Raw genomic sequence first — 14,057 nt, 5'->3', positions numbered from 1 at the left:
TCCAGTTTTTTAAGGAATCTCCACACTGTTCTCCATAGTGGCTGTACTAGTTTGCATTCCGACCAACAGTGTAAGAGGCTTCCCTTTTCTCCACACCCTCTCCAGCATTTATTGCTTGTAGACTTTTGGATCGCAGCCATTCTGACTGGCGTGAAATGGTACCTCATTGTGGTTTTGATTTGCATTTCTCTGATAATGAGTGATGTTGAGCATCTTTTCATGTGTTTGTTAGCCATCCGTATGTCTTCTTTGGTGAAATGTCTATTTAGTTCTTTGGCCCATTTTTTGATTGGATCATTTATTTTTCTGGAGTTGAGCTGTAGGAGTTGCTTGTATATTCTCGAGATTAGTTGTTTGTCAGTTGCTTCATTTGCTATTATTTTCTCCCATTCTGAAGGCTGTCTTTTCACCTTGCTAATAGTTTCCTTTGATGTGCAGAAGCTTTTAAGGTTAATTAGGTCCCATTTGTTTATTTTTGCTTTTATTTCCAATATTCTGGGAGGTGGGTCATAGAGGATCCTGCTGTGATGTATGTCAGAGAGTGTTTTGCCTATGTTCTCCTCTAGGAGTTTTATAGTTTCTGGTCTTACGTTGAGATCTTTAATCCATTTTGAGTTTATTTTTGTGTATGGTGTTAGAAAGTGTTCTAGTTTCATTCTTTTACAAGTGGTTGACCAGATTTCCCAGCACCACTTGTTAAAGAGATTGTCTTTAATCCATTGTATATTCTTGCCTCCTTTGTCAAAGATAAGGTGTCCATATGTGTGTGGATTTATCTCTGGGCTTTCTATTTTGTTCCATTGATCTATATTTCTGTCTTTGTGCCAGTACCATAGTGTCTTGATAACTGTGGCTTTGTAGTAGAGCCTGAATCTTAGCAGACCCATCACAAGCACGGAAATTGAAACTGTAATCAAAAATCTTCCAGCAAACAAAAGCCCAGGTCCAGACGGCTTCACAGCTGAATTCTACCAAAAATTTAGAGAAGAGCTAACACCTATCCTGCTCAAACTCTTCCAGAAAATTGCAGAGGATGGTAAACTTCCAAACTCATTCTATGAGGCCACCATCACCCTAATACCAAAACCTGACAAAGATCCACAAAAAAAGAAAACTACAGGCCAATATCACTGATGAACATAGATGCAAAAATCCTTAACAAAATTCTAGCAATCAGAATCCAACAACACATTAAAAAGATCATACACCATGACCAAGTGGGCTTTATCCCAGGGATGCAAGGATTCTTCAATATCTGCAAATCAATCAATGTAATACACCACATTAACAAATTGAAAAATAAAAACCATATGATTATCTCAATAGATGCAGAGAAAGCCTTTGACAAAATTCAACATCCATGTATGATAAAAACTCTCCAGAAAGCAGGAATAGAAGGAACATACCTCAACATAATAAAAGCTATATATTACAAACCCACAGCAAACATTATCCTCAATGGTGAAAAATTGAAAGCATTTCCTCTAAAGTCAGGAACAAGACAAGGGTGCCCACTTTCACCATTACTATTCAACAGAGTTTTGAAAGTTTTGGCCACAGCAATCAGAACAGAAAAAGAAATAAAAGGAATCCAAATTGGAAAAGAAGAAGTAAAGCTCTCACTATTTGCAGATGACATGATCCTCTACATAGAAAACCCTAAAGACTCCACCAGAAAATTACTAGAAATAATCAGTGACTAGAGTAAAATTGCAGGATATAAAAACATTTTGAAAATTAATGAGCGCTTTCCTGGATAATATCTGTGGATTTTATTTATATTTCTGCTCAAATTGTACAGCGTGATGCCAGTGTAAGTATCCCCTTTTGGACTGAGCTAGCGCTGTCTTGGAGAAGGCAATGGCACCCCCCTCCAGCACTCTCACCTGGAAAATCCCATGGACGGAGGAGCCTGGTGGGCTGCAGTCGGACATGACTGAGCGACTTCACTTTCACTTTTCACTTTCCTGCATTGGAGAAGGAAATGGCAACCCACTCCAGTGTTCTTGCCTGGAGAATCCAGGGACGGGGAAGCCTGGTGGGCTCCTGTCTATGGGGTCGCACAGAGTCGGACACGACTGAAGTGACTTAGCAGCAGCAGCAGCAGCAGCGCTGTCTACTGTCAGAACATATTACTTATAAAACAGTCTGTCCCTCCCTAGATGTGCAATTTTTAAAGTTCAGTTTGAGAACCGCATCTTCCTGAGGACATTTTAAATTTTAGTATGTTTGACAAAGGTTTGCCACCAATCATTTATTACCCTGGGGGTGTTTTATCATCTATTTGTATTCTGAATATTTTGTGCTCCACGTGTTGCGACTATGGGACATATTGAATATTACTACTTTAGATGGAAGATTTTTGAGATTGAGGCATAAACATGTACACTGTAACTCTATCTCTAAGCTATTAAATGTCCCTCATAATTCAGAGTTCAGCATTTTCATGCTTTATCACATAAATTCCCATCCGATGTCAGTTGTATTTACCAAAATCCTAATTTAGCTTGTGATGCTTAAGGAAATTTCATAAATCTCCTCAGAAGAGGTTATGGGAATTCCCTAGTGATCCAGGGGTTGGGACTTTGTGTTTTCACTGCCAAGTGTGCAGGTTCAGCCCCTAGTTGGGGAACTAAAATACTGCAATCTTCACAGCATGGTCAAAAAAAAAAAAAAAAATGAGAGCGAGAGAGAGAGATTATCATCATTTCATATATGTATTCCATAAATCTGTGTATTGCTTCCCCAAATATTTCCATGGTCCGAATCATATTTTTGATGTCTTGACATGCTCATAGAGAATTTCATATATATACCTTTCAGTTCAGTTCAGTTCAGTTCAGTTGCTCAGTTGTGTCCAACTCTTGGCGAGCCCATGAATCGCAGCATGCCAGGCCTCCCTGTCCATCACCAACTCCTGGAGTTCACTCAGACTCACGTCCATTGAGTCAGTGATGCCATCCAGCCATCTCATCCTCTTTCGTCCCCTTCTCCTCCTGCCCCCAATCCCTCCCAGCATCAGAGTCTTTTCCAATGAGTCAACTCTTCACATGAAGTGGCCAAAGTATTGGAGTTTCAGCTTTAGCATCAGTCCCTCCAATGAACACCCAGGACTGATCTCCTTTAGATCCATATCAAAGTTTTTATTACAAATTAAAAATTTTGAAACAGCTGTATTTTTGAAGACATTTTTATTTTACGTATGGCTGTGTGATCTTTGCTGCAGTGCCCACACTCTTTGTTGCCGCATGTGGGCTTTGTCTACTTGTGGCCAGCGGGGGCTACTCTCTAGTTGCGGTGTTCAGGCTTCCTGGTGGCTTCTCTTGTTGCAGAATGCTGACTCTAGGGTGCACGGGCTTCATTTGTCGTGACACATGGGCTTAGTTGCCTCACAGCATGTGGGAACCTCCCAGACCAGGGATCGAACCCATGTCCCCCATGTTGACAGGCATATTCTTAACCACTGGACCACCAGGGAAGTCCTACTATTTTTAATCTCTTGTTTTCCACCCACTATTTCCCTTCTGCTTACAAAGCATGGCAACATCTTCCCTTGGTTCTGAAACACTGAGTAACTCTATCCCTTTATAGATAGTATACATTTATAAGAAAAGGGCTTCTCTGGTGGCTCAGTTGGTAAAGAATCCACTTGCAATGCAGGAGACCTGGGTTCAATCCCTGGTTTGGGAAGATCCCCTGGAGAAGGGAAAGGATACCCACCAGTATTCTGGCCTGGAGAATTCCATGGACTGTATAGTCCATGAGGTCTCAAAGAGTCAGACATGGCTGAGTGACTTTCACTTTATAAGAACACAGGCAAATGTGTATTAATGATATGTGACTTCTCAATATCACTGATATTACATATCACATGTTATCTGACTTGTGTATTCACTGTTCTCAAACTACTCTTTCTGGGCTCACTTCTCTATTTGGAGAAAGGATTTTTCTGGTTTCATTGAAATTAGTCTAACTAATAAGCACCTAACTCATTCTTATCACTTCTTTCTTCCTTGATCTCAGTGACATTGCACTTTGTGATTATAATTATACCTAATCTCCTTTAAGGCCACACATACGTCTTCAAACTGTAAATCACCCTATCTCCTCCCTATAAAATCTAAGGCAAAAAGCACTGATTTTTGGATCTGAAATTCTCTCCCTATTGCAAAAGCCTGAATAAAATCAATTCCCTTACTTACTTGTTTCCCGTCTTTGACAGTGTCTCAGGATAACCTCTTCCAGTTCATTTCTTACTTTGTGTGGTCAGTTCTGATTTTGCACTCTCCATCTACCTGACTCTTAAGAGTTGTTCTGTATGGTTCCTGTTTTTAAATTACAACATTGCCTGAGTAATCAAATCCTTTCAAAATTCTCAACTTCCACCATGGTACCTCTCTTTGAAATTCCAATTACATGCTTCTAATGGCCCGCTGAATATTCCTAGATAAAGATGAAACTGTTCTTCAAATTCAGCATGTACCAAACCAAGCCTATTTCCCCCATCCCACTTCATCCTGATTTTCCTTTTATATTTTCATTATTGATAACTGGAATTATTTATTGTCTATGCAAGTTTCCCAAAGCAGGAAACTGAATATATCTCTCTTTCCTTACATCTAATATCCAACAATCACTAAGTCTTTCTTTTAATTTTCCCTCGTTGAAGATTTCATTTAGACCTTCATCATCTCTCACTTAAAAGGCTGCATAAATTCATACCCAATTCCCCAGCCTTTGATCATAAAGTCCCTACAAAGTATTCTCAACAATGTTACTAAAATTGTCTTCAAGAATGCAAAGCAGATCATGTCTCCTAGTTTCAAAAAGGAAATATCAAATTCCTTAACTTGGCACTAAAGATCCCTTGGGATTTGGACCCAGCATCTCTCTCCAAACTCTGATCCTTCAAACTCAACCTATGTTCCAGAAATAAATGTCAAAACGCCAGACTACGTGCCACACCTCCTCAGTCACTCAAGTCCATGTTCTCACACTGGCTGGGTTCCTCATCCCCTTCTTATTGGCATGATTTCTTTAAAACTTTATCCAAATATCTCTTCACAGAAAGCTTTCATGTATATCTCTTTCTTTATCTTGAGTTATGTCTTCCTCCCAGATTCTCTTCTAGCATTCCTATTGCAGCACATGTTAATTACTCATTTGTTTTACCCACACAAGCTGTCTATAGATCCACTGTCTTCTTTTCCATATTCCTGTAAATGAGTACATTGCATTGCAGTTTCCACATTTGACTCCTGGAGGGCTGTCTATTCGGGTCTCTTCCCTACCACTTGTGAAACTGCAAGGATGCTGGGGTTGAAGTTACTTAACACACGACCAGGTCGTGTAGGTTTATGATTCTCTTCATGGGGAGGCCTAAGGTTGAAGACATGGGCTATGGTGGCAAGAAATTGTTCATCCCATCATATTTTAGTCATTGTCTCTGTTGCTTTTTGACATTCTCTCTAAATAATAAATCCCTAAACAAATGTCCCAGGCAAACTTATCTTCCAAATATATCATTTGACCTTTCTCAGCCTGGTTATCCCTTTCACTCCTTTATAACATCTCAACCATTACTTTTGCTTGCACCATGTTTCCAAGTACTCTTCCTTTGCAAAGCTGGTTGCTGAAGAGGACATCAGCAAAATCTTAGAAGTAAAAATCTTGCCTCAAGTCTTTCCTCCTGAGATCTGAAGTTATACAGAGCTGTCAGAGTGGACCAGGATGGGCCCACAGAGCATTCCTTGGCAGTCAAGCAAGGAATTCACTGAAATAGTACATTACCTGTTACCTGTGCTTAGGTGTTCAGTCCTGTCTGGCTCTTTATGACCCCATGGACTGTAGCCTGCCAGGCTCCTCTGTCTATGAGGATTCTCCAGGCAAGAATACTGGAGTGGGTTGCCATGTTCTCCTCCAGGGGATCTTCCCAACCCAGGGATCGAACCCAGGTCTCCCACATTGCAGGCAGATTCTTACCATCTGAGCCACCAGGGAAACCTGTTACCTAGAAAAGGGATTATCTCAGCTGGAAACCAGAGCTCAGAACATGGGTGTAAGAGTTCATAGATGTAGGGCTTTTTCTGGAAGAGAAAACAGTCAAGACTGAAAGGAAAGAAGAGAGAGAAAGGGAGAAAGATATATATGTGTGTTTGTGTATGCATACTTAGTCTCTTCAGTTGTGTCCGACTCTTTGCAACCCTGTGGACTGTAGCCCGCCTGACCCTGGGGTTCTTCAGGCAAGAATACTGGAGTGGATTGCCATGCCCTCCTCCAGGGGACGTATATATATGATGAGAGAGAGAAATCCACCTTTAGGAAAGAGGGACCAGTGTCAGTGCTGTGCTTTGGGAAACGATACCTGAGAGCTGGTGTTGTGACCATGAGACTCAGTAATAGAGTTTTCTGCAGCCTGTGTAGGGTCTTAAAATAGCAAGAGTCATCTCAGAGAGACAGGACTTCAGCATAAGCTTCAGTTTCAAGAACTTAGGACAAGAAGTAGTAAGAGTAGAGGAGTAACCAATCTTGAATTTTTTATTTAACTGACATTTAGAAACAAGCAGGTTTCATTTGTGTCTGGCAAGAATCTGGGGGTAATTTAAGGTGGACCCACATCTTCCACTTATGGACAGTAGATGATTGCTTGAGAGGCTAAATGAACTAAAGCTAGGTACCACCCAAGAGGACTATAGAAAATAAATAGGGGGATGTCAAAACTACCTGTGGCTAAAATATAGTATGAGAAAAAATTCATTTTCCAGTTTAAGTAGGAAGAAGAGAAGGCAGTTAAGGGGATTCCATGGTGGTCTGTGCTTTCACTGCAAGTGGCCTGAGTTCAGTGCCTGGTGAGGAAACTAAGATCCTGTAAGCTGGGCAGTATGGCAAAAAAAACAGGGCAATTGATAAAACCGTTTTTATAGGTCCTCTCGGAGAAGGCAATGGCACCCCACTCCAGTACTCTTGCCTGGAAAATCCCATGGATGGAGGAGCCTGGTGGGCTGCAGTCCATGGGGTCGCTAAGAGTCAGACACGACTGAGCGACTTCACTTTCACTTTTCACTTTCCTGCATTGGAGAAGGAAATGGCAACCCACTCCAGTGTTCTCGCCTGGAGAATCCCAGGGACGGTGGAGCCTGCTGGGCTGCCGTCTATGGGGTTGCACAGAGTTGGATGTGACTGAAGCGACTTAACATAGGTCCTCTAGCCAGTGAAAGAAGTTGCTTACCCAGTAAGAGGTACACGTTTAGGGAATTTGAAAGGTGGTTAATACAGTGTGAAGGCATGTATAAGACATATGTCACATTGCAAGGAGATGGGATTTTTTTAAAAAACATATTTAATTGAAGTAGAGTTGATTTAAGTGTTGTGTTAATTGTTTCTGTATAGAAAAACTCAGTTATACGTATATATACACATTATTTTTCATATTCCTTTCTATTATGGTTTATCACAGGATATTGAATGTAACTCCCTGTGCTATACAGTATTGTTTATACATCCTATAGGTAATAGCTTTCTTTCATCTACTAATCCCAAACTCCCAATCCTTAAGGAAAGTTTATTTTGAAGGGAAGAAGCCTGTAGAAACCTTTACGTGGAGTAATACGTAGTGAAGCCTCTGTTATGCCAACACAACTGACCTTTACTATCAGAATGCTAGGTTTGAGTATTTCTACAAGTATTATTTTTTGGAAAATGTGAAGTTGGAAGAGTCTGTATCTAATAACCATGCCATTGCAAAAGCAATTTCTCTTGAGAATGTGAAGCAAAAATCCTAGAGGTGAAATATTCTAGGTCAGGGCAAGTGGTCAACACAGAGGACTACTCTGGACTAGAAGAAAATGCCTTGGAGAAGACGTGTATTCAAGGAGGAGCTGGAGACAGAGTTGAAAACAGTCAAGCTTTGTGTTTCTGAAAATGCAGCAGGCATTTTGATTGCTTTTGGCCCTTCTGGTCCCATTTTACTAAAAATTAAGACTAAAATCCTCTTTCACATAAGCTTGCAGTCAAGCAAAAATGCATTTTATCATGGCACAGTAACTCTTCCTTCCTTGTTTCATAGCATTTTTGTGCTGGAAGGGGGAAAAGTATCATGTTTCACAAAACCTCAGGTTACGATTATGCATGCCATAGATTTTTTTCTACATCTATGTGAGAAAAGTGTGTGTTTTGTGGTCCTTATGAATTTGGGGATTAAAAAATTTCTCAAAATCATTTTTCATGACAACCAATGATCATTTTTATTTTTTTGGAAGAAAGGAAAGTCTAATTACTGATAAAGTAGATTTACCTAAAGTAAAAAGGAATGGTCCAATTCAGACTACCAAAACTTTCGTAAGAGGTTGCATTTCTGAATGATCATGCTTGGGGTCCAATGGCCACATCTGAGTGCCTTAGGAGATTCTGTTTTGATCTAACATGGACTTTTTCTGAGCAGACCAATAGCTTTATGAGTCTCTGTGCTATGTAGGAAGTTTGAACTGTATCTATATACATGAAGCCGTGCTTCTTCTGATTTGAGCCTAGATAAATTAATCCACAGATACCAGAGAAACACTTTCATGTGGTTCGAGGGACCACCAACTTCTTGAAGAGATGACTCAAGAACTAAGAACATGATGTAGTCAGAGTAGACATCAGTGTGGAATCATAGCTGAAGTACACTCAGGCATTTTAATTAGACACATTACATAAAAAGAGCTTATTTCAGTGTTACATAAAGTTACTAATAAATATGAATTGTAGATATTCACCAAAGCCAAATGGTTAGAGTCTATCAGAAAAAAAAAGAAAAAGAAAAGAAAGAAGAAAGAAAAGAGAGATTGATCTTAGTGATATGACTGGTTCCAAATAGGAAAAGGAGTACATCAAGGCTGTATATTGTCACCCTGCTTATTTAACTTATATTCAGAGCACATCATAAGAAACGCTGGGCTGGAAGAAGCACAAGCTGGAATCAAGATTTCTGGGAGAAATATCAGTAACCTCAGATATGCAGATGACACCACCCTTATGGGAGAAAGTGAAGAGGAACTAAAAAGCCTTTTGATGGAGGTGAAAGAGGAGAGTGAAAAAGTTGGCTTAGAGCTCAACATTCAGAAAACAAAGATCATGGCATCTGGTCCCATCACTTCATGGGAAATAGATGGGGAAACAGTGGAAACAGTGTCAGACTTTATTTTTTGGGGCTCCAAAATCACTGCAGATAGTGATTTCAGCCATGAAATTAAAAGATGCTTACTCCTTGGAAGGAAAGTTATGACCAGCCTAGATAGCATATTGAAAAACAGAGACATTACTTTGCCAACAAAGGTCCATCTAGTCAAGGCCATGGTTTTTCCAGTGGTCATGTATGGATGTGAGAGTTGGACCGTGAAGAAAGCTGAGTGCCAAAGAATTGATGCTTTTGAAGTGTGGTGTTGGAGAAGACTCTTGAGAGTCCCTTGGACTGCAAGGAGATCTAACCAGTCTCTCCTAAAGGAGATCAGTCCTGGGTGTTCATTGGAAGGAATGATGCTAAAGCTGAAACTCCAATACATTGGCCACCTCATGTGAAGAGTTGACTCATTGGAAAAGACACTGATGCTGGGAGGGATTGGGGGCAGGAGGAGAAGGGGACGAAAGAGGATGAGATGGCTGGATGGCATCACTGACTCGATGGACGTGAGTCTGAGTGAACTCCGGGAGTTGGTGATGGACAGGGAGACCTGGTGTGCTGTGATTCATGGGGTCGCAAAGAGTCGGACACGACTGAGAGACTGAACTGAAGTGCACTGAACTTAACCTAGAAGTGGGTCAAAGAAATTATGTGATTACTGTCTTCAAGGTCATTTAAGAATTAATGTATATTCACTTAGGTTTTTCCATTTCTAAGAAAATTATCTGGTATTCATTATGACATGGTGTCCTGAATATAATAAGTATATTTTTTTGCTATTAAATCATTTGCCTAAAGATGCAAAGATAAGTACCACCCCTGTACCTCTCAAATTATCTTGTCCCCCTCACCTGTAAGAGAACAAGACCTTAAAAATTAATAAATAAAAATGAATACCAGACAAATAAAATGACATTCTTAGATGTCTTAGCAATGTCATATTGCAATATAAGTTCCTAAACACTTACTCTCAAATAACCTATTGATCTTGTCATGAACTGTACTAGTTTTCAGTCTTCTACTAACCTGCAGACCAGACTTTTAAGAAGCAGTGTTTTACAGAATTTTTGTGTGTGGGGAATAGGATGTTTTTTTGTGGAGTTCTTGTATAATTATAGGGTGAAAGCTAGAGGAAAACTTCTCACATCTTATAGCACATAATTATTCAGAATTTATATTAAGGAATGGATTTTTGTTCACTGTGGCATAGCTAAAGAATATTTATCTGACATTTTTAGGAGTAGAATGCTATTTAGGTAACTGTTATGTGTCAAAAAAATTAAATACCCTCTTTTATAGCTTAATTTTATGAACTAATTTGTATGATAGTACATTGTGGCTAATAGCTTGGAAAAACTAAATTATAATTAAAAAAAGAAGGAAAGAAATCTGAGGAAGAAAGGATTATCTTGTTATCACAATCCTAGTTAGCAAGGATAATAGTAGTTTCTCATCCCATCAGCATGAATCGAGAGTGTCCATAACCATACCACACTAGGGTTCTCATCCTTTCTAAAAACTTGTCCTGGTTTTATATTACTTCATATTTGCTGCATTTCTTACACAAATAATTCTCTCATTACTACATAAATTTGCATTTTAAGCTTATCATCAACTTAAACAGCTTTAAAACATTATTGATATTCAGAATGGTATCTAGTACACAAGATAACAAAATATTTTTTTGAGGCTCAGAAAATTAACCATTTATTTCTTTCTATAAATTTATCATCTCAAACAATTATTGAGTCAAAGCTATTTAATCTTGCTTTCTTTTGAATTTATTCATTCCTACATAAAATTTATTAAGGGTTTGTGTTCTTAAAAATTTGTAGATTTAGGATAACTAATTTGTATATAGGTATATATTAATTCACATATTGCTGAAGCCTGGCTTGGAGAATTTTGAGCATTACTTTACTAGCGTGTGAGATGAGTGCAATTGTGTGGTAGTTTGAGCATTCTTTGGCATTACCTTTCTTTGAGATTGGAATGAAAACTGACCTTTTCCAGTCCTGTGGCCACTGCTGAGTTTTCCAAATTTGCTGGCATATTGAGTGCAGCACTTTCACAGCATCATCTTTCAGGATTTGTAATAGCTCAACTGGAATTCCATCACCTCCACTAGCTTTGTTCATAGTGATGCTTTCTAAGGCCCACTTGACTTCACATTCCAGGATGTCTGGCTCTAGGTCAGTGATCACACCATCGTAATTATCTGGATTGTGAAGATCTTTTTTGTACAGTTCTTCTGTGTATTCTTGCCATCTCTTCTTAATATCTTCTGCTTCTGTTAGGTCCATACCATTTCTGTCCTTTATCGAGCTCATCTTTGCATGAAATGTTCCTTTGGTATCTCTGATTTTCTTGAAGAGATCCCTCATCTTTTCCCCAACCAGTCCATTCTGAAGGAGATCAGCCCTGGGATTTCTTTGGAAGGAATGATGCTAAAGCTGAAACTCTAGTACTTTGGCCACCTCATGCGAAGAGTTGACTCGTTGGAAAAGACTCTGATGCTGGGAGGGATTGGGGGCAGGAGGAGAAGGGGAAGACAGAGGATGAGATGGCTGGATGGCATCACTGACTCGATGGATGTGAGTCTGAGTGAACTCTGGGAGTTGGCGATGAACAGGGAGGCCTGGCGTGCTGCGATTCATGGGGTCACAAAGAGTCGGACATGACTGAGCGACTGATCTGATCTGATCTGATATATTAATTCAAAATAGTCAATATTTAAAAGTTCTATCTAAAGAAGACTATAATACTGTATTTAACTAAATGATAATTTACTTATAAAAATATGCACATGGCCCTACCTTTGGGCAAGTTCAAGTTGTAGGACAACAAAATTTAAGAGAAATACTGCAAACCTGGAGTACATATTTTCTAGATAGTAATGCATTCCAAAAATATATAGAAATTTGATTCTGAAATGAAATATATTTCACTAAATTGTTATAATTCTTCTCAGTACCAATATAGTTATATAATATGTGTTAAATATACACATGTGGCAATGTGTGTATATGTAGTGATTCATTATACTAAATAAATCTTTTATCCTTGTATATTTACCATACTTCTGGTAGAACCTGTATAAAGCTTTAGTGGAATAATTCATGTAAAAATTCTACTTTGTTCTAAAATCACTTACACTGATCATTTTATTTAAAAAAAGATTATTGGAGTACAACGGATTTTCAATGTTGTGTTAATTTCAGGTGTACAAAGTGAATCAGTACACTCGATTCACTCTTTTCTAGATTCTTTTCCCATACAGACCATTATAGAGTGCTGAGTAGAGTTGCTTGTGTCATACAGTAAGTTCTTATTAGTTATCTATTTTAGATATAGTAGTGTGTATGTGTCAATCCCAATCTCCCAGTTTATCACTTCTTTCTTACCTCCTGATAATCATGTTTGTTTTATACATCTGTAGAAATTTTCTATATTCTATTTCTGTTTTATAGATAAGTTCATTCATACCCCCTTTTTAGATTCCACATATAAGCACTACCATATGATATTTGTCTTTCTCTCTCTGACTTACTTCACTCAGTATGAGAATCTCTAGGTCCATTTATGTTGCTGCAAGTAGAATCATTTCATTGTTTTTTATGGCTGAATAATATTTCATTGTAAATATGTGCATGTGTGCATGCTTCAGTTGTGTCCGACTCTTTGTGACCCTAGGGACCATAGCCCACCAGGGTCCTCTGTCCATGGAGTTTTCCAGGGAACATTAGTGGAGTGGGTTGCCATGCCCTTCTTTAGGGGATCTTCCCAACATCTTTATCCATTCCTCTGTTGATGGACATTTATGTTGCCTCCACGTCTTGGCTATTGGAAATAGTGCTGCAGTGAATTTGGGGTGCATGTATATTTCCAAATTATGGTTTTGTATGGGTATAATGCCCAGATATGGGATTGCTGGGTCATTTGTTAGGTATATTTTTGCTTTTTAAAGAAACTTTGTACTGTTATCTGTTGCCAACAAAGGTCCATCTAGTCAAAGCTATGGTTTTCCCAGTAGTCATGTATGGATGTGAGAGTTGGACTATAAAGAAAGCTGAGTGCTTAAGATTTGATGCTTTTGAACTGTGGTGTTGGAGAAGACTCTTGAGAGTCCCCTGGACTGTAAGGAGATCCAACCAGTCCATCCTAAAGGAAATCAGTCCTTAATATTCATTGGAGGGACTTGATGCTGAAGCTGAAACTCCAATAGTTGGGCCACCTGATGCAAAGGGCTGAATCATTCGAAAAGACCCTGATGCTGGGAAAGATTGAAGGCGGAAGGAGAAGGGAACAACAGGATGAGATGGTTAGATGGCATCACTGACTCAACGAACATGAGTTTAAGAAAGTTCTGGGAGTTGGTGATGGACAGGGAAGCCTGGCGTGCTGCAGTCCATGGGGTCACAAAGAGTCATACACGACTGAGCTACTGAACTGAACTGAACTGATACTGTTCTCCATAGTGTTTGTGTCAGTTTACATTCCGACCAATAGTGTAGGAGGTTTACCTTTTCTCCACACCCTTTTCAGCATTTATTGTTTATAGATTTTTTGATGTTCGCCATTCTGACCAATATGAGATGATACCGCATTGTGGTTTTGATTTGCATTTCTCAGGAAGCAACAGTTAGAACCAGACATGGAACAACAGACTGGTTCCAAATAGGACAAGGAGTACGTCAAGGCTGTATATTGTCACCCTGCTTATTTAACTTATATGCAGAGTACATTATGAGAAATGCTGGTCTGGAAGAACACAAGCTGGAATCAAGATTGCCGGGAGAAATATCAATAACCTCAGGTATGCAGATGACACCACCCTTATGGCAGAAAGTGAAGAGGAACTAAAAAGCCTCTTGATGAAAGTGAAAGTGGAGAGTGA

The sequence above is a fragment of the Bubalus kerabau genome, chromosome 5 (genome assembly GCF_029407905.1).
Source record: "Bubalus kerabau isolate K-KA32 ecotype Philippines breed swamp buffalo chromosome 5, PCC_UOA_SB_1v2, whole genome shotgun sequence".
Lineage (NCBI taxonomy): Eukaryota > Metazoa > Chordata > Mammalia > Artiodactyla > Bovidae > Bubalus > Bubalus kerabau.
This window is presented reverse-complemented; position numbering follows the sequence as displayed.